General features: G+C 44.8%; 1 protein-coding gene across 6 annotated transcripts in view; it reads left to right on the top strand.

Annotated features, from left to right (window-relative positions):
• Nucleotides 1-16,889: 16,889 nt before the first annotated feature.
• Nucleotides 16,890-20,496, top strand: part of LOC144180620 (uncharacterized) — a 293,036-nt gene continuing 289,429 nt past the window's right edge. For all 6 annotated transcript variants that reach the window (XM_077708962.1, XM_077708957.1, XM_077708951.1 and 3 more), the window contains exon 1: nucleotides 16,890-17,175. The gene's annotated coding sequence lies outside the window, so the exon portion shown is untranslated. The remainder of the gene's footprint in view (nucleotides 17,176-20,496) is intronic.

The following is a 20,496-nucleotide window of genomic DNA, read 5'->3' as shown; positions in this document are numbered from 1 at the left end:
TTGGGTCGTTTTGTACGGGACAAAAACAGACCCATTATAGCCAAGTTCTACGATAGAGAACTACGATAGAGCCAACGATAGAGATAGAGATAGAGAACGATAGAGCCAACGATAGGGAAATCGAAGCAATTTTGAACAAAGGACCTAAACTAAAAAACACGCCCTTCAGGATCTCCCGCGATTACTGGCTGCCCGTACGCGACGAGCGCCGAAAACTTGCCCAATTCAAGAAATCTGTGGCCAAGGAGGGTAACCGCTGCCGCCTGGTATTTGCTAAGCTGTTCGTGAATAACGACGTGTACGTGTGGGACACTGGAAATGTATGCGCTGTCCGATTAAATCCTCGTGATAACGTACACGCGGCGGTAACCCCCGTAAGCGACACGAGTGAATGACGTAGGTCCCCCCTCCCCCCCCCCCTCCCCGAGAAATAAGTGTTCTTTGCCACTTGTACCCCGCCCCATAATCAAGCATTTTCCATTCTTGTTTGCAAATATTCGCAGTGTTCTTTCAAAAACTGCCCCTCTTTCTGCACTGATAGACTAGTCATCAGCATCAGGAGTAATATTAAGCGAAGCATGGCTTAAGGACACTGTTAGTGATAACAATATCTTTGTGCATCTGAAAACTTTTTTCGTTGCGATCGAAAGCACTGAAGGGGTGGTGGTGTCCTCTTTGCCGTCAAGAACGATCTTGTTGTTACCCCTATCTCAATATGTTCTTTCTCGAATGTGCCTTTGCTTCCTTGAAGTGCGCTGGTAATCATGTTATAATTGCTGTTTTTTTACCATCCCCCCGATATGGGTTGCATGTTTTCGGATGAATTTTCTCGTGTTCTGGGCGATATTCATACCCCTTTTCCGAATGCTGTACTTATCATTTTTGGTGATTTTAATTTTTCTTCCATGAAGTGGAGTGACCTTACCGTTCCACCAGGTGACGTTGAAGTGCACAGATTTTTGCAGAGTTGCCTAGACGTTTCTTTAACTCAATTAATCAGTTTTCCTACACGATGTTCAGCAACAACTTCGAATATCCTCGACCTAATTTTGACAAATGAACCCGACGCTTTCTCGAACATTAATATTTTAATGGTCTTTCCGACCATGCAATTATTACCGGAAGCCTGATTCGCCTACTTGCCGAAAGAATAGCAACTAACAAAACGATTAGGTGCTATGACAGAGGTAACTTTGATGGCATAAACTATGAATTATCTGCCTTTTACGAAGAATTCACACATGGACACCTCCAGCGCATCATTCAAGAAAACTGGTTGCTGTTAAAAAATAAACTTACTGGTCTCATCAACAAACCTACACGTGTCCTCACCGTGAGAACCCGAAGCACGGTTCCTTGGTTTACTCAGCAGCTTTGACGGTTGAACAACAACAACAAAAGCGTTTATATAAACAGGCCGTCCGAACCGCTACCTCTAACTCTTGGACGAAATACAAAAAATGCGATAAAGAATGCGATAAAAATGCGATAAAGTCACTTTTAAAATCTAACCGCCGTCATTTCTTTAGCCATGATTTATCATCTATACTTGCAAATGATCCGCGCAGTTTCTGGCACGTTGTTAACCCCAAATGTTATCCTGATATAGTCCTAAGCAATAACGATGGCGTTTCAGTTCTCACATCTCTATGCGTAGAGCTCTTAAACCAGGCGTTTTCCTCAGTTTTTACCACAGAATACGTTTCATCCGCTCCCATGTTGCATAGCTTCGATACTACAGTCAGGCCGGAGATTGTTATCAGTGAGGCGGGTATTCTGTCCCTTTCACAGAAACTAAAAATTTCTTCCACCTAGGATAATATTGGCTTTAATAATAAAATCCTCAAAATCTATATCATTGAGCATCACCCCCTTCTTATGCGCTCTGTTTTCACAGTCTTTGTCAACCGGAACTCTACCTCAAGATTGGCTATAACAGCTAAAGTCGTCCCCCTCTTCAAATTGGGCGACCGTTCCTCACCGCTAAATTGCAGGCCCATTTCCTTAACTAGTACCATTTGCAAACTCGTGGAGCATATCATACACACTCAAGTCATAAACTATTTAGAACGTAACAGTATATTTTCAATTTTCAGCACGGTTTTCGCAAAAGATTTTCATGTGACACCCAACTTGCCGGTTTTGTTCACGACCTTCACAAATCTATGGATGATGAGGTTTGCGAGATCCGCGCAATTTTCTTAGATTTCGCTAAACCTTTTGACCGCGTTCCTCGCCACAGATTGCTACTAAAACTAGAACAACTTAACATTCATCCTAACGTTCTTGCATGGATCAAAGCTTTTTTTTTTCTACAGGTCTCAATTCACCATTGCTATGAATATTCTTCCTCTTTAGCGGTAACATCTGGTGTACCCCAAGGAAGTGTTCTTGGTCCTCTACTCTTCCTCGTTTATATTAATGATCTACCGAATTCTTTATCTTCACACGTTCGTCTTTTTGCGGACGACTGCGTAATATAGTGTAACATTTCTTCTGATTCTGACCGCTTAGCTTTGCAATCTGACCTTAACAAAATTAATCATTGCTGTTCAACTTGGCTTGTGTCGTTAAATGTTTCTAAAACGAAGTGTATGTCCTTTACTGACGCTGCCACCCTTTTTCCTAGTCAATACTCGCTGAATAATACGACACTTGAGTTAAAATCTACCTACAAGTACCTCGGCCTCCACTTTCAATCGGATCTATCATGGCACCATCATATAGCACTCTCTTGCAGCTGCTAACCGGTCTTTGGGGTTATTGAAACGAAATCTTAAACAGGCTTCATCGCAGTTAAAAAAGCTTGCTTTTACCACTTTCATTCGCCCTAAAATAGAATACGCCAGTGTCATTTGGGACTCTCATCAAGCCTACATCGTATCAAATAGTGAATCCTTGCAAAACCGTGCTGCTCGTTTCATTTACTCAGATTATTCTCCCTATTCCAGCGTCACTAACTTAAAAAACCGTACTGAGCTAGGCGATTTGGCCCTTCCTCGGAAATATGCGCGCTTATCGCTTTTCCACAAACTTTACAATCAACCATCATTACATGACAGTTTTTTTAACCCACCTGTTCCATTTTTCCATGCCCTGATCATCCCAACAAAGTTAAGCGCCCGCTATTTCACTCACTTCGTTTCGCACAGTCATTCATGCCGCGCACTATTATTGAGCGGAACAGTTTGCCCGTACACATTGCCACCGAGAGCTACGTTTTCAGAGCTCACGCGCACAACGGTGACTAACTATTTTTTTTGCTGTTGCTTTTTTTTTGTTTTTTAATTTTGTATAACGCCATGCAATTGTTGCCCGTATTCATGGTTTACGTTTTGTTGCGGTTGTCAGGTTGTATTGTATCTTGTTGTGCTGCTTTTTTGTTGTTTTTACACCATGTTGAATGATATTAGACTAACGCATTTTCGACATCATGATAGTATAGAAAAGTTACAAAATATTATCTGGAAGTCTAACACCCCCCCCCCCCCTCTTTTTTTTAAAGGATTTCCTGGTGAAGCACCACGTGGTCACCTAGAAGGAAGAGCTCCCCCACCCAATAACACTTGCCCGAGGAGCGCTCTCTGACGTTTACGAGTCTATTAAAACAGCGGTAAAAGACCTCGTCAATGAAGGATACCCTTTTTTGCTCAGACCTACGATCTTTGGACTGATAGGTGCAAGCGAAGGAGCTACATCACCTTCACATGTCCCTTCATGACAGGTATGTGAATGTTCTCACAAGTTCCTCGGCGTGACACTTGGCGATGTAGGCATGGGTATTGAAAAGTTTGCTATGTTATAAAAACGAATTATTCCGATAGCATGGTCTCATATTGTCTGCTCTTGTTAACGTGAACCGCCCAACCAAAAAAGTTTAATCTAAAAATGTTTGTACAGGGTGGTGCGACGATAATTGCAACACTTTAAAAAATTTTCCTGAGAGAACCGCCGCTCTGTTCGCGCTCAAACTTCACACGAAGGTCGCATTTTGTGGTCTAATTTGTTTGACACCGGGAACAACGGCGGTACTTACCTGTTTATTTTGGAAATAAATAAAAACGATTTTCGCCTATACCCGCCGCGGTGGCTCAGTGGCTAAGGCGTTGCGCTACTGAGCACGAGGTCACGGGTTCGATTCCCGGCCGCGGCGGCCGCTTTTCTGATGGAGGCGAAAAGCAAAAACGCCGGTGTGTACGAGATTTCGGCGCACATTAAAGATCCCCAGGTGGTCAAAATTAATCCGGAGCCCTCCACTACGGCGCGCCTCATCGTCTGCGTTGCGTCGGCGCGTAAAACCCTACAATCAATCAAGATTTTTGGCTGTGGGAAAATGGCGGCCGATTTGGGCGTGCGAGCCAGCGCAAGTTGATCTTGGAACGACGGCGCCACCTGGGGTATGCAGAGCGAAACACACGTTTGAGATTCACGGTAGGAAGGAGCCAAATGGTGCAGCAGACGATCAGAAAATGCACCTAGGAAGGAGCCAAATGAGCTAGCAGACGATCAGAAAACCCGATTTCACATGTTCTGATCGTCTGGTACACCATTTATCTCCTTCCTACCATGAATTGCAAACGTGCGTTTCGCTCTGAATTCCCCAGGTGGCGCCGTCATTCAAAGATCAACTTGCGCTGGCTCGCACGCCCAAATCAGCCGCCAATTTCCCATAGGCGAAAAGCGTATTTATTTATTTTTGGAATAACCAGGAAAGTATCGTCGTTGTTCCCGGTGTCAAACAAAATAGACCACAAAATGCGACCTTCGTGTGAAGTTTGAGCGCGAACACCTCGGCGGTTCGTTCAGGAAAAAAATTTAGTGTTCCAATTATCGTCGCACCATTCTGTATAAAATGGGATCATCGCGTGAGAAGATGTGATGCCCTTTCGAAGCAACTGCATTAACCTCCCATTTATTGTTCGTTGTTTTGTTATGCGCAAGCCAGGTAATAGCCCAAAAGTGAAGTCCGTTTTCCTGTAATGTGCGTACTTCACGAGAAAAAGAATGGTAAAGGTTGGGCGGGTGACTGCGCGGTTTCCAGCGGCTGCAGTTTTAGCTTTAAATTATGGGCTTTGCGCACGACTCGGCATGAGTTATGTCTAAAATTTCCTTGAAACCAAAAACTAGACCGGAGTGGCAGTAAGTAGTAAAAAGCAAATTTTGCGTTCTGCAATAGATAAAAAAATACCGCTGTCGATTTTCTTCAAAATCTATGACGCCGGACTCCTAAAGGAGTACAACATCAGTTATTGCAATATTTTGTTCACGCTGAAGTTGTATGCGGCTGAACTGACGCGTTCGAGGCGCGTCTCCATGCCATGCGTCCCGCTACTGCCACTACTTTTTTTTCAATTTCTTCCTCTATTTGCTTTTCTGATTCGCATCAAATAGTGTCGTCGCATTCTGCGGTAATACCAGGGAGAGAATTGCACCTTTTACGTACCCGCCGCGGTGGCTCACTGGCTAAGGCGTGGGGCTGCTGAGCGCGAGGTCGCGAGTTCGATTCCCGGCCGCGGCGGCCGCTTTTCTAATGGAGGCGAAAAAACACCCGTGTGTACGAGGTTTCGGCGCACGTTAAAGATCCCCAGGTGGTCAAAAAATCAATCCGGAGCCCTTCACAACGGCGCGCCTCATCGCCTTCGTTGCGCCGGCGCGTTAAACCCTACAATCATCATCAGTCAATCATCATCACCTTCTCCATTCCCGCGAAACACCCTGATCGACCTCTTAAAAGGGGCCGCACCGAAGCACTCCGAACCCAACCATCTCAGGCAGCTTTCAGCAAATACCTAGTTGTACACTCTACCAACGAAAAACCTATCACTGACCTGTCAGTCTTTTTCAATGCCAAATGCATCAAAAACATCTTTTGGAAAGACTACAATGCCAAAAAGATGCCCTCTGGAGACCTCTTTGTTTAAGTTATCCGAAAAAACCAATGTGAGAACCTCCTGAAGCAAGAAAAAATGTCCAACTTGACCGTCACCGTTACGCCACACCGCACGCTACTAAACACTGTCCAATGTGCTTTTCCGACAAAGAGCTCCTGCATGAGATAGATTATGATCTCCTTGAGGGACTGCATGCCCAAGGTGTTGTCGGCGTCCGTAGAATTATTATGAGAAGTGATGGAGCAGAAATCAATACCCGATACACCATTCTAACATTTGCTAGCTCTACGCTGCCCGAGAAAGTGAACGTATACCTTTTATTAGCTGTCGTGTAGGGACCTACATTCCAAACCTAAGGCGATGGTTTAAATGTCAACACTACGGTCATGGAACTCTAGCTTGCCGTGGAAAGCTCACCTATGCTAAATGCGGCGAAAACGATCACTATTCTCATGACTGCCAAAACACAACCACGAAATGTCCGAACTGCAGTGTTTATGAAGCACGCTTCTTACCTACGATGTTGCCCATCTTTCAAGAAAGAAAATGAGATTATTCAGATCAAAGTAACCGAAAATATCAGTTTTCTAGAAGCACGGCAAAAGCACAAGATGCTATCGGCTGCATCCCATGCAGACACCGCCCACCGGAAATTGGGGCGATCGTTTGGTTAGTACTGCGACACAGTGCAGCCTAGCTGATGTGTCACTGTCGTTAACACCCTCCGAGCGACCACCAGCTCCTGCCCATACAGCAGAGGCCCTGGTGGTTCCTCCTCCATCCGGGCTTCCATCCACAGCCCAGCACCCCACCACAGCTCCTGCGGAGCCCGTGGAGGATGTGGCGATGGGCGCTGTTGGGGCTGGTCCCGCCCCTTCTAGTCCAGCTCCATTGGGCCCCGCGACACCTGAGGGAATTGAGAGCATGAACATAGGGGGCCCCACACATACTTCCGAACCGCAGGCTCCAACCAAGAAGCCTGCGGCCACTTCACGGACCAATTTACGAGGTGGATGTCCGAAGGATACCACTTCGGTGATGCCTCAATTGTCAGACGAGGATATGGACACCTCGGCATCTCAACCTGCACTGCAGGCAACAAATGCGCGCCGCAGCAGTCTTGGTCGTGGTAAAAACCAACTCCTCGGATAACAGGCGTAAACAAGACTCTTGAGGTGAACAAAAACAGGCAACTACACAACTACATTTTTATTATTTCTAACGCATAATTTAGATGATGTGTAGAACTCCCTTATAAACATCAATTCAGTATTGTTTGCCTCCAAGGGACACACCTGAATCCCAGGCAATATAACTTCCTGAAACAATATACTGTCTTCAGAAAAGATAGCGATGCCTTTGCTCATTCATTTGGCGGGGTAGCTATTGTGACCCGAAAATCCATCTCATCCCAGTTCATTAGACTACTCACCAGCCTTGAAGCGGCTGCTGTCCGCGTTATCATCTTTAATAGGCTCTTTACTATATGTTCTTTATACATTACCCCTGATTATCGCTTATCTACCTCAGAATTTCAGTCCTTGGTGAATGAGCTTCCTGAACCCTTTATCTTAGTGGGAGTCTCAAATGCACCCAACAAACTCTGGGTCTCTGGGAGAACTGGTGCCCGTGGTCACTTAATTGAACATTTCTTGGTATCGTCTGGTGCGTGTCTGTTTAACAAAAAAAACAGCCAACATATTATAACACCAACCACAGCACGTACCACACATAGACTTGGCAATTGGTTCTGTTGTTCTTTTCCCACGACTTACAGGTGGAGATAAACCTGTTCGGAAGTGACCATTTTCTAGTATTCTTAAAGTGCCTTGCCAAAGACTCCTACACTCCAATCTCAACTAAAAGGCCCAAAGAAGCAGCTGCACACTGGGAAAAATTTAAGCAGCAATCAAAAATCTCACACACTTCCAAAGAACACCTGAGTATTAATGAAGCTTGTAGCTTTGTCACAGCACGTATCCTTGACGCTGCAGAGAACTTCATTGCTCAGACTTCTGGTAACACAAGTAACCTAAGGTGGCGCAGGTGGAATGAAGAGTGTCTACAAGCTCCCCAGACACAGAACAAGGCGTGGGGCATTCTTCGCAGGTACCGAACTGCGGACAACCTTGTAGCGTTCAAGCGCTCCAAAGCCACGGGAAGGCGCATCCGCCGCCAGGCCAAAAGCAATAGCTGGAGGTCTGTCTTAACTTCAATCAGTTGTGTCACCGATACACGAAAGGTTTTGAACAGGATAAGAAAACTAAATGGACAAAGAACATATGGCTTACGCCTTGTTAACACCACTGGTGTCACCTTAGAGGACCAGGTAAATGCGTTGGCACGACACTTCCAAAATGTTTCAAACTCTTCACATTACACAAACACATTTATACACTACAAATAGTCAGCTGAGCTGAAGTCTATATGTGACCACAAGCAATCAAATCTCCATTCTCTCTTCACGAGCTCATGACTGCGTTGGCAGGTTGCAAGTCTTCGGGGCCTGGTGCTGATAACATTACGTACAGCATTATCAAACACCTTCATACAGACACAATCCATACTCTCCTCTTTTTATTTAACAAAATGTGGCGTACTCGGCACTTTCCTAAGGCATAGAAACAGGCTATCATTGTGGAACTGCTGAAAGAGGGGAAGGATGCCTCCTGCGTTTCAACTTATCGTCCGATTTCCCCGACCAGCTGCTTGTGTAAGCTGTTCAAAAATTATCAACAGAAGGTTATACTTCCTAGAATACTATGGTATTCTCGACAGCTGCCAGACAAGCTTTCGGTTGGGAGATCAATAACGGACCAACTTGTCGCTTTTGAATCCTATGTGAAAAATGCTTTTGTTAACAAACAGTATTATATGTCCATATGTTTTGATCTAGAAAAAGGATATTGCACTGCCTGGAGCTACGGCATCCTGCGGGAGCTAAAATCTTTTGTTATGTGAGGGAATATGCTTAACACCCTTGAAAGCTATGTGTCTGAATGAACATTCAGAGTGAGGGTCGGGGCTGCAGTATCCGCACTGTATATGCAGGAAAACGGCGTTCCTCACGGTGGAGTAATTAGTTGCACACTTTTTATAGCTAAGATGAACACACTTGGAAAATCTCTGCCCCGTAGAATTTTTTACTCCATTTATGCGGATGATGTTCATATCAGTTTCCGGTCCTCTAACCTGTCTATTTATGAACGGCAAGTAGAACTTGCCACAAACAGGCTTGTAAAATGGGCAGACGAAAATGGCTTTAAGCTAAATATTCAAAGGAGCACGTGTGTCTTATTTTCCAAGAGGCGTAGTATTCACCCTTAGCCCACCGTCCAGCTCAGTGGAATAGCTGTGTCTGTGAAAAAGGAGCAGTAGGTTATAGGCATCGTGCTACATAAAAAGCTCTCATCTATTCCACATATAAAGCTACTCAAAATAAAATGCATAGAGGCAATCAACATCCTAAAAGTCCTATCCCACCACTCCTACGCCGCAGATAAGATGTGCCTGCTGCATATTCTGTACAACAGTTTAGTGAAGTCGCAGTTTGACTATGGGAGGGTAGTATACGGGTCAGCTTCTAGAACCGCTTTAAAAATGCTTGAACATGTTCTGCCCCCGGGGCTTCGCTTTTCGTCAGGAGCCTTCCGAACGAGTCCTGCACAAAGCCTATACATGGAATGTGACCAGTAGTGCCTGGAAGACTAGCGCTTATATACAGGGCTTTTGTATGCCATGAAGAAAACATTAATAAAAAATCACCCTTCCTCGTTTATTATCAACGACACCTCTACCATGCACTTGTTTTTTAATCGGCCCTCTACATCATAGCCCTTTTCGTTGAGAGTGAAAGTGCAAGCTGAGGAGCTTGGGATTTCTGTGAGCGAGACTTCCAAAACTTCGATCGCAGACCTTGTTGCTACTTAAGAAATGTCTCCTGTTCCTTGTGATTTATCTTTTACAGCCATTAACAAAAGAATTGCACCAAGAGAACACATCATACAACACTTCCTGCACCTACGACACAAATATCCCTACACAACGTTTTACACAGATGCCTCCTAGTCCGCCTATGCTGTGTCATGCGCTGCACATGACCAAAACTTTGCTATCACAAAGACAATGAACAAAAGTACCAGTATTATAGAGGCACACGGCATTTTAATCACTGCGTAACAGTACACAAAGCAGAATACACATTTTCATTATTTTACAGACTCTCTGAGCGTAGTATTAGCTCTGCATTAAGGAAAACCAGCCGGAAACTTCATTTTAAATCGTCCTATAAAATCTAGAATGTCTGCCTATGCTCTAAAATTGAATTTAGTAGTTGGCAGGGTACCTGGACACAGCGGCATTTCGGGGAATGAAATCGGTGACCAGAATGCCGCTGTGGCTGCTCTCCGCAGTGTTGTAGATATCCCACATGTTGCCTACCTAGACATGAAGCCACTAGTTCGAAGTAGGCTTCAGAGGCGCTGGCAGCTACAGTGGGGAAATACAACCCAGAAAAGCGGAACAGGTTCACAGAAATATCAATATGTAGATTAAGAATAGGCCATACACACGCTACACATTCATATCTTTTAAATGGAATCCCACCACCAGCTTGTGAGAAGTGCGGAGGATGACTTACAGGTCCCCACGTATTGATTCAATGTTTGGGATACCATGATGCAAGGAAACGACACTTCCCCGAACTATCCACCTACCCGATACCCTTACATCCATGACTGTTTTTTATCTGATCAACCCCCGATCAGAAGTGAGCGCCACTTAGCCTACCCCACTGATATTGGATTTTTAGCACTCATCTCATAGTATGTAGGACATCAGGGCCACCCGATGCAAGCAAGGGTGGCTCCGAGCGTTTTCTTCACATGTGCCAGGGACGCCACTGCTATCGCCGGGGCTACTAGGGGCATGTTATTAGGCCCCCCAACCCTGTGACCCCTAACCACCGTCATTGTCACATCTCATTCTAATCGTCTTCGCTTTTTAGAGTGAGGGCCTTTTACACCCATAATACGCTTGTTTACCAAGTGCGCTACAATGATTGCCATTGTATTTTAGCAACAAATTATATTAAAAAAAAAACATTGCCTTGGCGCTCATTGGCCTCAAACGCCCTTGCGCCAATAAAACACTCATAGTAGTAGTAGCAACAGGTCCGCGCAGCTGGCGTAGAATCCAGCTTGTCTATCAAAGGGGCCGCTATCAGCAGCGGGCAACGGATGCTGGGAGATGCGCTGACCATAGCCGATAACCAAGAAACGAGCAGCGCAGGCAGGATATGCATGGCGAAAAGTTGAGCCGTTCCGCAGGCGCTCCTCCCATGGCTACTCCAATTTGAGAGAAGATCCCCGGTGGGATGAAGGAAATGCACATTGCCAATGCATTTATTGATTCATTGATTGTAGGGTTTAACGCGCCGATGCAATGCAGGTGATGAGGCGCGCCGTAGTGGAGGGCTCCAGATTAATTTTGACCACCTGGGGATTTTAACGTGCGCCTAAATCTCGTACACACGGACGTTTGCTGTTCGCCTAGATCAGGTGGCAATGTATCAAATGGCTCTTTTTTTCTAAAATGTGTATTGTAACCTAAATTTGCAACTACTGTAGTGCACCATTCACCACTGCAATCTCGAATAAGTGAGCTAATGAATTATACAATAATAATTTCACTTTCGTAGTAATAATGTTTCTCAATCGCGCAATAACACCGAGTGTAGATGAAAACAGGTATTCTATGTGATTATCCCATTTTAGATTACTGGAAAAAATTACTCCTAGAGATTTCATTGATTCCACAACCTCGATGTGTTCTGAGCCAAGGCAGACAAAAATTAGCCGGGAAAGTGTTTTGTTTGTTGGTGTAAAGAACACTATTTTGGTTTTTCTTGTCGCAGACAATTTGCACTCACCCAAACGCTTAAGTTCCTTACCACTTGATTGGCCTTACCACTTCCTTACCACTCGATTAAGTTCCTTACCACTTCAATCTCTTCTTAAGTTGTGCCCGTTTTAAAAGCCGTTGTATCGTCCGCATATGAAATAAAATTCGCGGATTCTGTGCAGTGTACAGTCTCCTTTACATAAATGGAAAACAGGAGCGGTCGCAGTATGTATGCTTCCCTGGGTTACACCAGTGCGTAAATATTGCACAGATGAGTGGGAGCCATTTACGTCTACGTACTGCGTTCTGTATGCGAGGTAGGATACAAGTAGGTCATAAGCTAATCCACACACCCAATATTTATATAACTTGTAAAGAAGTATTGAATGATCTATTACATCAAATGCTTTTGAAAAATCAATACAAAGACCTAATGCAATATATTTGGGTTTAAACGCTACTATAACAATCTCTTTTTGAATTAAGAGGGCTTGTTAAACGCTGAGCACTGCTTCCGGAAACCGCGTTGAAAGTCGAGGAAAGCTATGTTGGTCAAAATAGGAAAGTATCCTTGTGCATTATTTTTTTCAATACCTTTAGAAAGTATAGGTAATAAAAATTGGGCGATAATTGTTGTTGTGTTTTCGTTTATTCAATAGCCTCAAGGCTTAGTAATTAGGCGAAAGTTGAATTCTTTGTTTCGTTTCAACGCTGGTTCAGATGTTTTTCTAGGAACGAACACGAAAGGGAACGCTTTCTGGTGTTCTCCTTTCTGGCACCGACACCTTAAGGCAGCCCTCTTCATGCAAAAAGAGATTAGTATTAAACATATTTTCATCACCACGCTTGAACACTGGTTTTACTTTAGTGGCCTGTAACGCTTTTGGAAACTGGCCCGTAGGCAGAAATAAATTGTACATATTTGTGACAACAGGAGATATTAGATCAAAGAGACACTTTACCGGTGTTATTTGAATTCCGTTTACATCTTCATGGAATTGATGAATGAAAAATACTTCTGCGCAGTTCGTGGGGGAAAAGAACAGATATTGAGCACTGGTGTTTCAATCAAGTATTGATCTAGCTCATGAAAGGCATGGTCGCTGTTGTTATCTGATTGCCCAGTGAAATGACTATTGAACGCGTCGGCGCCAGAAAGCCAAAAAGGGGAACGTCAGAAAGTGTTCTCCTTCGTTTTCGATCCTAGCAAAAACATCTGAACTAGCGTTAGGATGCAGCACAGAATTCAGCTTTCGCTAAATTATGTCCGAGTGGTGTATCGAATTGTTACAGAAGACATTGATGTAGTACTTTTTTGCCGCTTTTAATTTCGAAGTTTATTACGATATGCCCTAAACACTCTGTGTGACGTCAGATGTCTTGTTTTTATGAAGTCAGCGTGCAGCGTGTTTTTGTGCTTAAAGGCCAACTGCAACGAGAATTTACATGCCCCAAATTCTGTATCAACGTATCGTATCCACCACTAAAGTCTCTTGTGACCTAATTTTGAACTCTTCACGCACGCGCGCAGTACATTTATTGGAATGGTTCAAAAACACGCCACTTCAGCAGACGCAGCACCTAGCGGAGTGTCGCCACAACTGGTCGCCACTATGGTGGCCATATTGCCACTGCCACGGCCGGACTCGACTCTTCTCCTCCCGCGCTCCCCTTATGGCCTTCGCAATACCGGCTCAGTGCATTGGATTTTTTCTGACGCGTAGTTGGGGAAGGAAGGGGGGCTGACCGCACTAGGGCAGCACCACCTCACCGCAAGCTCCGTGTCCCCGCGTCTCCGCGCAAGGCAAGAGCAAGGCAGCTTGAGCGTCGACAACCTAACCAGTTGGCTTTCGCGGTGGCATTTCCGCATGAAACGGGGCATTTGGTGTAACTGATATGGTCCAGATTTTTTTGTATATAAACGATATACACGCATGCACTTGTTTACGCAATAAGATCAGAGCAAAAGTTGTTCGAGTATGTACTATATTTGCTTGCAACATTCCTGACTTGAAGCGCAGCGTGCCGCATAAAGTTTTATTTTATGTCCAGCTTTATACAATTTTGGAGAAGAAGGATATCCCGTATGAGTATACCTAAATAAAAAAGCAACACACCCCACGAGAACTGCCTAACGTAGGCGTGTAAAACGCAAAAAAAAATACACTAAGGACGAAGGAGGACGACAGGGACAAGCGCTATTTTAGCATTTATTCGTAGCTCAGGGATGCGGGTTCGCTTCCCGGCCACGGCGGCTGCTTTTCTGGTGGAGGCAAAAAGCCAAAACGCCTGTGTTTGAGATTTCGGCAGACGTTTAAGATACCCAGATGATCAAAACTAATCCGGTGCTTTCCACTATGGTGCGCCTAATCGCCTGTGTAGCGCCGGTGCATTTAACCCCATAATCAATCAGTCAGCATTTATTCGTAAAAACGCTCATATATTACACAAAAAATGCGCACATCAGCGAAAAATTAGATTCCCGTAGCGTATATAACCATCTGTCAGGCGACAAAATGGCAATATGTTTTTACACAGCTGGTGTTCTTAAGTACAGATAGCCACTAGGCAACAACCGACAACTGTATGACAGCCGGTACCACACACACAAAAAAAGAAAAAAACAAGAAGGCAGAGAAAGCAGGGAGCGGCCGTTTGGAATTATTTTGAGGGGCAAGATACGCAATTTATTTGGCCGATAAGCCCAATGACAGCATACTTATGCGAGTGTGACCAAGGCGAGCCACCTGAAACGTCCCAATGGTTTCTCTTGCGAGCTGGTTTTTTGCTTTGCTATCCCTAGTCTCATTAAAGAGAAGCGTGCATTCGCATTTTCGGCAATGTGAACTGAGTTGCAGTGTGCGCATCCTTCACGCCCTGCAGATGCTCGCGCAAGCGCACGTCTGCCCTACGTATTTCTGACCGCATGGTAGGTCTACGATGCAATACAAACTTTCCCATAAGTCCGCCTTAATCTGCACAATACCGTCCATCAGGCAACTAGGTATGAAAAACCAGTCCTTAAAAATTGAACAGGGTATACAAAGGAAGACTAGTTGTCCGGTCTGCTGCAACTTTAATGATGTAATCAACGAACGGGTATACAAAATATAATAATATCGAGAACACCATTCTGCACAGTGCCTTAAAAAGGCATTTGGAATGCCATCTGGTCCGGTTGATTTTTTAACATCCAGATTCAGCAGTAAGTTTAAAATGCCATTCTCGGAAATGACTAAGTCAGAAATATGCGGGAGCGATGTTGGAAAGTCTGGAAGGATGCCGTTATCTTTAGTAAAAACAGTCTTGAAGTGGTTGTTGAAGGCGGAACAAACGGTTTCTTCATTGCATGCTCTTTGGCCGCTTATCGTGAATGCGTCGATCGAGCGAGATGTTGGCGTGATCAGTCTCCAAAATTTCTCGGGTGAATGTTTTGATAAAAGGTGGAAGCGATGTTTTCTAGTATTTTTCCTTGTCACGGGCAATTTGCTGTTTTAATTCGTCCGACAGGTGAGCTATCAGTGGTGTATAAACAGCGCTATCATCAAATTTCGCTCTTTTACTTTTTATTCGTTTAAGTTTTCGCTGTAAACGTAGCGTTTCTCTTGTAATCCAGGGCTTCCGTCACTCATTTTTTTAACGATCTTCGGTATGAAACATTCTATGCATTCAAAGACAATATCTTTAAGTAAGTCACAGATCATTCACACCCATACCCGAGTGTTTATAGTCATCATAATGAAAGTCAAGGATATCCAGAATAGATTCATCGTCAGCTCAGGAAAAATTCGGAAAGGAAGTTTTTGTACTGCAGGGATTAACACACATGTCTAAAAAAGTTAGCAAAATTACCTTGTGATCAGCAATACCGCTAGTAACTTCATATTGCCGAGTAATGGATTGAGCCACTCAAAAAGAATAGGTCCAGGATAGATTTTGAACCATTTTGTTCTCTAGTATAGTCTTTGATAACCTGCAGTGAATCCAACGAGAAAACAATATCTAGCATTTTGTGTTCAACATTGTTAGTAGAATGGGAAGAAAAATTATCCCAGTCGATATTAGGCAAGTTGAAATATCCTGCCAAAATGAGTTTGTCATGTGACTTTATAATGTGCCGCAAGTAGGCCTGGGTGACGATGATTATTATGATGATGATGATGACGACGACGTTTTAAAGTAATACTACCGGGAAATAGTGAATTTAAGGGGCCTAAAATTTCGTTGCGGTTGGCCTTTAATCATGTCTAGCAGTTTATATCGAGCCAGGGCTGCCGGGCTTTCCCTGGAACGTCTTGCATGAACGTAATGTTGTGCATCAAAATGGCTACCTTCTGAATTCTCAGCAAACTTAGCACATTCGTGTTCACTTGGACTGACTTGCCTGTCGCGATGACCCACCTGAATGCATTGCAGTGTAGAAGGGCCTGGTGAAAGCTCGCACTTCTCGACACCCTCACGCTGGTTTTGCTGTGTAGGCGGGCCGTAGTAGTAGCGGAACGGCGTAAGCAATCACGGTATAGGTGCCCAGTTGATGACGGTGTGCTCCGCCCGCCTTTCCGTGCCTCCATGCATCCCCGAAGGCTATAACTATCCGCTTGTAATTGGTTCGTACCGCCAAAATCACGCTGTTTTCGGGCTTTCATACGCGATCCTAAAAACGCGAGAATTTTCTCCCACTTTATTGAGTGAAAGAGGCACAAAAGGAAGTGCAGCATATTTCTAGTCGTCTAGGGGGGACATCCGACCCCCTACAAATTCGTCACTTTTTGATTGTCGTTCGTAATTTACGTGACTGCATCTTAATCTATGTGATGAGTTGCAGAAGTCGTTATATGGTTCGGAATTAAAGTTGAGCTGTGCCCCGATTTTTTAAAATCTAGCTTTTCCATGTAAAATGAGGAGATATCACAAGTTCCACTTTACGCGTACGCCTGGTTTTAACGGGCGGTATGCAGACAGCCGGGGTCGTGCGCATCACGAGCGAGCGCGGCAACCAGGCCAACGTGCCGAATGAGCGACGGGGAGTGCTTCTCGCGGCCTCCAGGTGGCGTCGTCATGGCACGTGTCGGCCGGCGCCGCAGGCGTACCTTTCTCGATCGCGACAACAGCAGAGGGAGAAACGAGGCAGCTTCGGTGCGGCAAGAGGCCAGCTCGTGTTTGTACGGGGCGGCAGACGGTGTTCATCGGCCCCGCCGAGCTGGCGCGGTTTTTTTGCCGATGAGCGGAGTGTTTTTGCGTGTGTCGTCGCGCCCACGCGTCGAATCTGGATGGATTTATTTCGTGCGGGTGCTCCAAGTGCGTGACCCAGACGCCGTGCATCTACTACGTTTGAGGAAAACACACGTCGCCTGGCGGGGTTGCGCCGAGCCAGCTGACTGTCGTAAGTTCTAAAAACCATCGTTCTTTAACCATCGTTCTTTACAACCGGCGTGACAGCGAAGTGTTTCAATATGCAAGACATTCTGCATCTTGAAACAACCGCTCTGTTCGAAATCGACTAGTCGCATACTGTGCGCCCACGTTCGATTGCTAACTGATCAGCCTTTTAGGTGCTGACTTAATACAAGAGAACCCGAGTTAGGTCAGTCAGTTCTAACAAGTGTCGCTGACCCTTCCTTCAGCGCGGCGATGACACCACGTGTATTGTTTGGCTCCAAAACGGAGCAAACGGTCGCGTCAACGTCCGTACGTGGCGCATCAGTTTCTGAAACTTTGCCATCCACGGGATTCCTGTGCTTCAAGATGTAAAGACGTAGTCAAGAGCCGTGTACAGCCTTGATAGGGAGTATGCGCTCAAGCGGCGATCGTATTATTGTCTCCAAGCATTTTTTTCGTTGGGTAAATAATTACACAGGTGCTCCCAAACGATGCGTGCTGCGCCTCACATTCCGCGCTACGCTTGATGCACACAAGCAGCATCAAAGCTTCTTTGACTGAACAGAGATATTCGTCACTCATCTCACCGAGTTCGGAGGTTGGCAGACACTCTCATAATGCTGAAAGTATGAATTCTTTCCGTAAAGCAAAAAGAAATTGCTTCAACGCGAGTTTAATAATAGTAGCAATACTTTTATTCCACAGAACAAAAAACTGCAAAGTCACAGGCCTGCCAAGGCCGCAGTAGGCGGAAGGGCAGCGCCTGGCAGGCAGCGAAAATCCGTGCACATGGCCTAATGCTAAACACTGACAGAACCATCTAGTTAAAATGGTACAACATTGGCGCCAGGGAAACTAACAGGGTAAACTATAAACACATTGCAGGTTATACTGTGCCACAGAGCGACAGGAACATAAAAAAAAAACGAGTCAATAGTGTGGTGTGCATCGGCAGCAAGCACAGAGTCGGGCAACTTCAGTACAAAAGGCTCGTGGGCGTGTTTTAAGCTTACAACGAGTGTTCACTTCCGATGCACTGGGTGGCAATTTATTGAAGGACGACGATACACAGCAGCGCCGCATTCTTTCACCGTACCCTGTAAAACACCGTGGTAGCTGATACAGATCTCTAGGTCTGAAGCTACGCGTAGGAATGTATTTTTCTTTGTAGTCAGTAGTTCAAAAATGCTTTAACACGATCGTTTTCATTAACAGCATAGTGAAATTGGGCAATTGCAAGCTTGTAAAAATATTAGTACTTTCGGGGAGGCATAGGTTATAAGCTATATTTTTGAGTAGGCAGCTTAAAATGGAATTTGCCCTCTTCTGCCATCGAACTGCGCAGTGTCCGTAGACTGTAATGCCGTAACAAAGAACACTATCGCCCAATGCATGCAAAATAATCTTCCGCATGGCCAACGACATAAAGTTGTGCGAGTGGCACGTACAAAATGCACGAAAGCGCGCGAACCTTTCTACGGGCGTAGGCTAGATGAGAATATCATGTGAGGTCATTGTCTCAGTGTTTCAGCAGAGTTTCAAAGCCTCTTCCTGGAACGAACCCGTACTGGTGAGGTGAAATAACATTGTGAGTGTGTAAAAAGTCAGTCGTGTTTCGAAATAAGTATTTTTCTAGTATCTTGGCGCGGCATTATAAAATAGATATGGGCCTGTCGTTTTCTTCCGGGGTATTTTTCTACGATCCCCTCCTTTGTGAGGCGGAGTAACTATCGCCGCTTTCATATCAATTTGTAATTGTAATAATGTTGCTCAGGAGTGGCAGCTTCACATTTTTTGATATAGTCAAAATTCCGTCGCAGTTCCGAGATAAAAATTTTATATGTGCCTGGCGCTTATTAGGATGGAGGTAGCTAACAGTGACTGAAACTCATGTTATGTAATGAAAGGCAGATAGGCAGTTGCAACAAACTACTTCATAGTGTGCAACGCGGCTCATCTGGCCTTGCAATAGCAGAAATTCGTCAAAAAAAGTTGTTGAATGCATCAGCTATGCTTTGAGCGTTTCACGGAAAAGCAGCTTTGTTAATTAATGACCACGTTTTCTTGATGTTTGAGCGGGCTCCATTGAATTCATTTCGAAGCTGAGTACGCTTAGCAAGCCGGATCATCGCCTTTACTTTGTTCCCGCCCATTTTAAATTGTTTCGCAGCTCAACTCAGTTGGGAGAGCGCCTAGCTTGTGCTCAAAGTAAATCTTTCTCTTTTATTGCGGCGAGTATTTCAGCCGACATCCACTTGTTTTCGGGTTTTCGTGGTCTGATCGTATTCGCGCGTAACTTTTTTTCTTCAAGCATCAAAAACCTGAACCTGCGAAAGAGGGACAGTGTTTAAAAAGTGAACCCAATCATACTGGCCTACTAGTCTGTCGAACTGCCTGGGATCGGTAACCAAGATAACATTCCCATCATGTGCTACTCAAGGCGGTCTAGACAATTGTGTTAGGCTACACACTGAACTTTTTTACACCCTTTTTGGCCAAAAATGCTGCAGGACAAGTTGAAAAAGGGTGTTGGGAGCCCATTACACCCCTTTTCTTGAATCTCAAGACCCCTTTCCTAGCTCTACACCCTTTTTGTGTGAAAAAACGGTGTTGATTAACTTCAACACCCTTGGTTTTTCTTAGGGTGTTGAAAGGGTGTGGAAAAGGTGCTTAGCTGTTCATTGAATGAGGTCATGCATTCATTTATAATTGCACTGCCTCCTTTGCTCGTAAGAAACGTTCAAAAGCAAAAACAAAAAAAAAAATGTTCGTCTGCAATGATCGCTCGTTTCATTTACGGTGCTCCTCATGCGCCAAGGTTTACCTTTGGCACGTTAAACATCAATCTAAACCTTAAAAATTAAAAAGACAATAGGCAGTTTTAGCATATCGTTACCGTGTTTCCGTTACCGTTTACCGTGTTACCGGAAGCGCTGGCGACGGTGAAGCCTGTGCCGGTAAGTTACCGTTCGCGGTAACTCTCGCGCTGCGAAGCCTACTCCCGCAAATACGGTAAACGGTAACGTAAACACGGTAACGATATGCTAAAACTGCCTAATAGTTGTGTGGCGAAAAGGGTGTTGACCAACTGAAACACACTTGGTGTTCTGTAGGGTGTTGAAATGGTGTGAAATAGGTGTTCATTTGCAAAACAAGAACAGTGGAGCTGGGGGTCGACCTAGTTTCTTCCGGTGTTGCTAAGTTTTCCTACGTTTGCTAGGCTTTGCGATGTTCTTGTTAAGCTACGATAAGCGCTGAGAGGTGAGGCCAAGTTTAACCGGATTTTACAAGGCTGTTACAACACTGACAATGACACTGACAGCAC

Source organism: Haemaphysalis longicornis, unplaced genomic scaffold, assembly GCF_048455015.1.
Source record: "Haemaphysalis longicornis isolate Haplotype H1 unplaced genomic scaffold, Haemaphysalis longicornis Haplotype H1 scaffold_1, whole genome shotgun sequence".
In the NCBI taxonomy this organism is placed as follows: Eukaryota; Metazoa; Arthropoda; class Arachnida; order Ixodida; family Ixodidae; genus Haemaphysalis; species Haemaphysalis longicornis.
The sequence above is the reverse complement of the archived record's forward strand: the minus strand, read 5'-3'. Positions and strand labels throughout refer to the sequence as shown.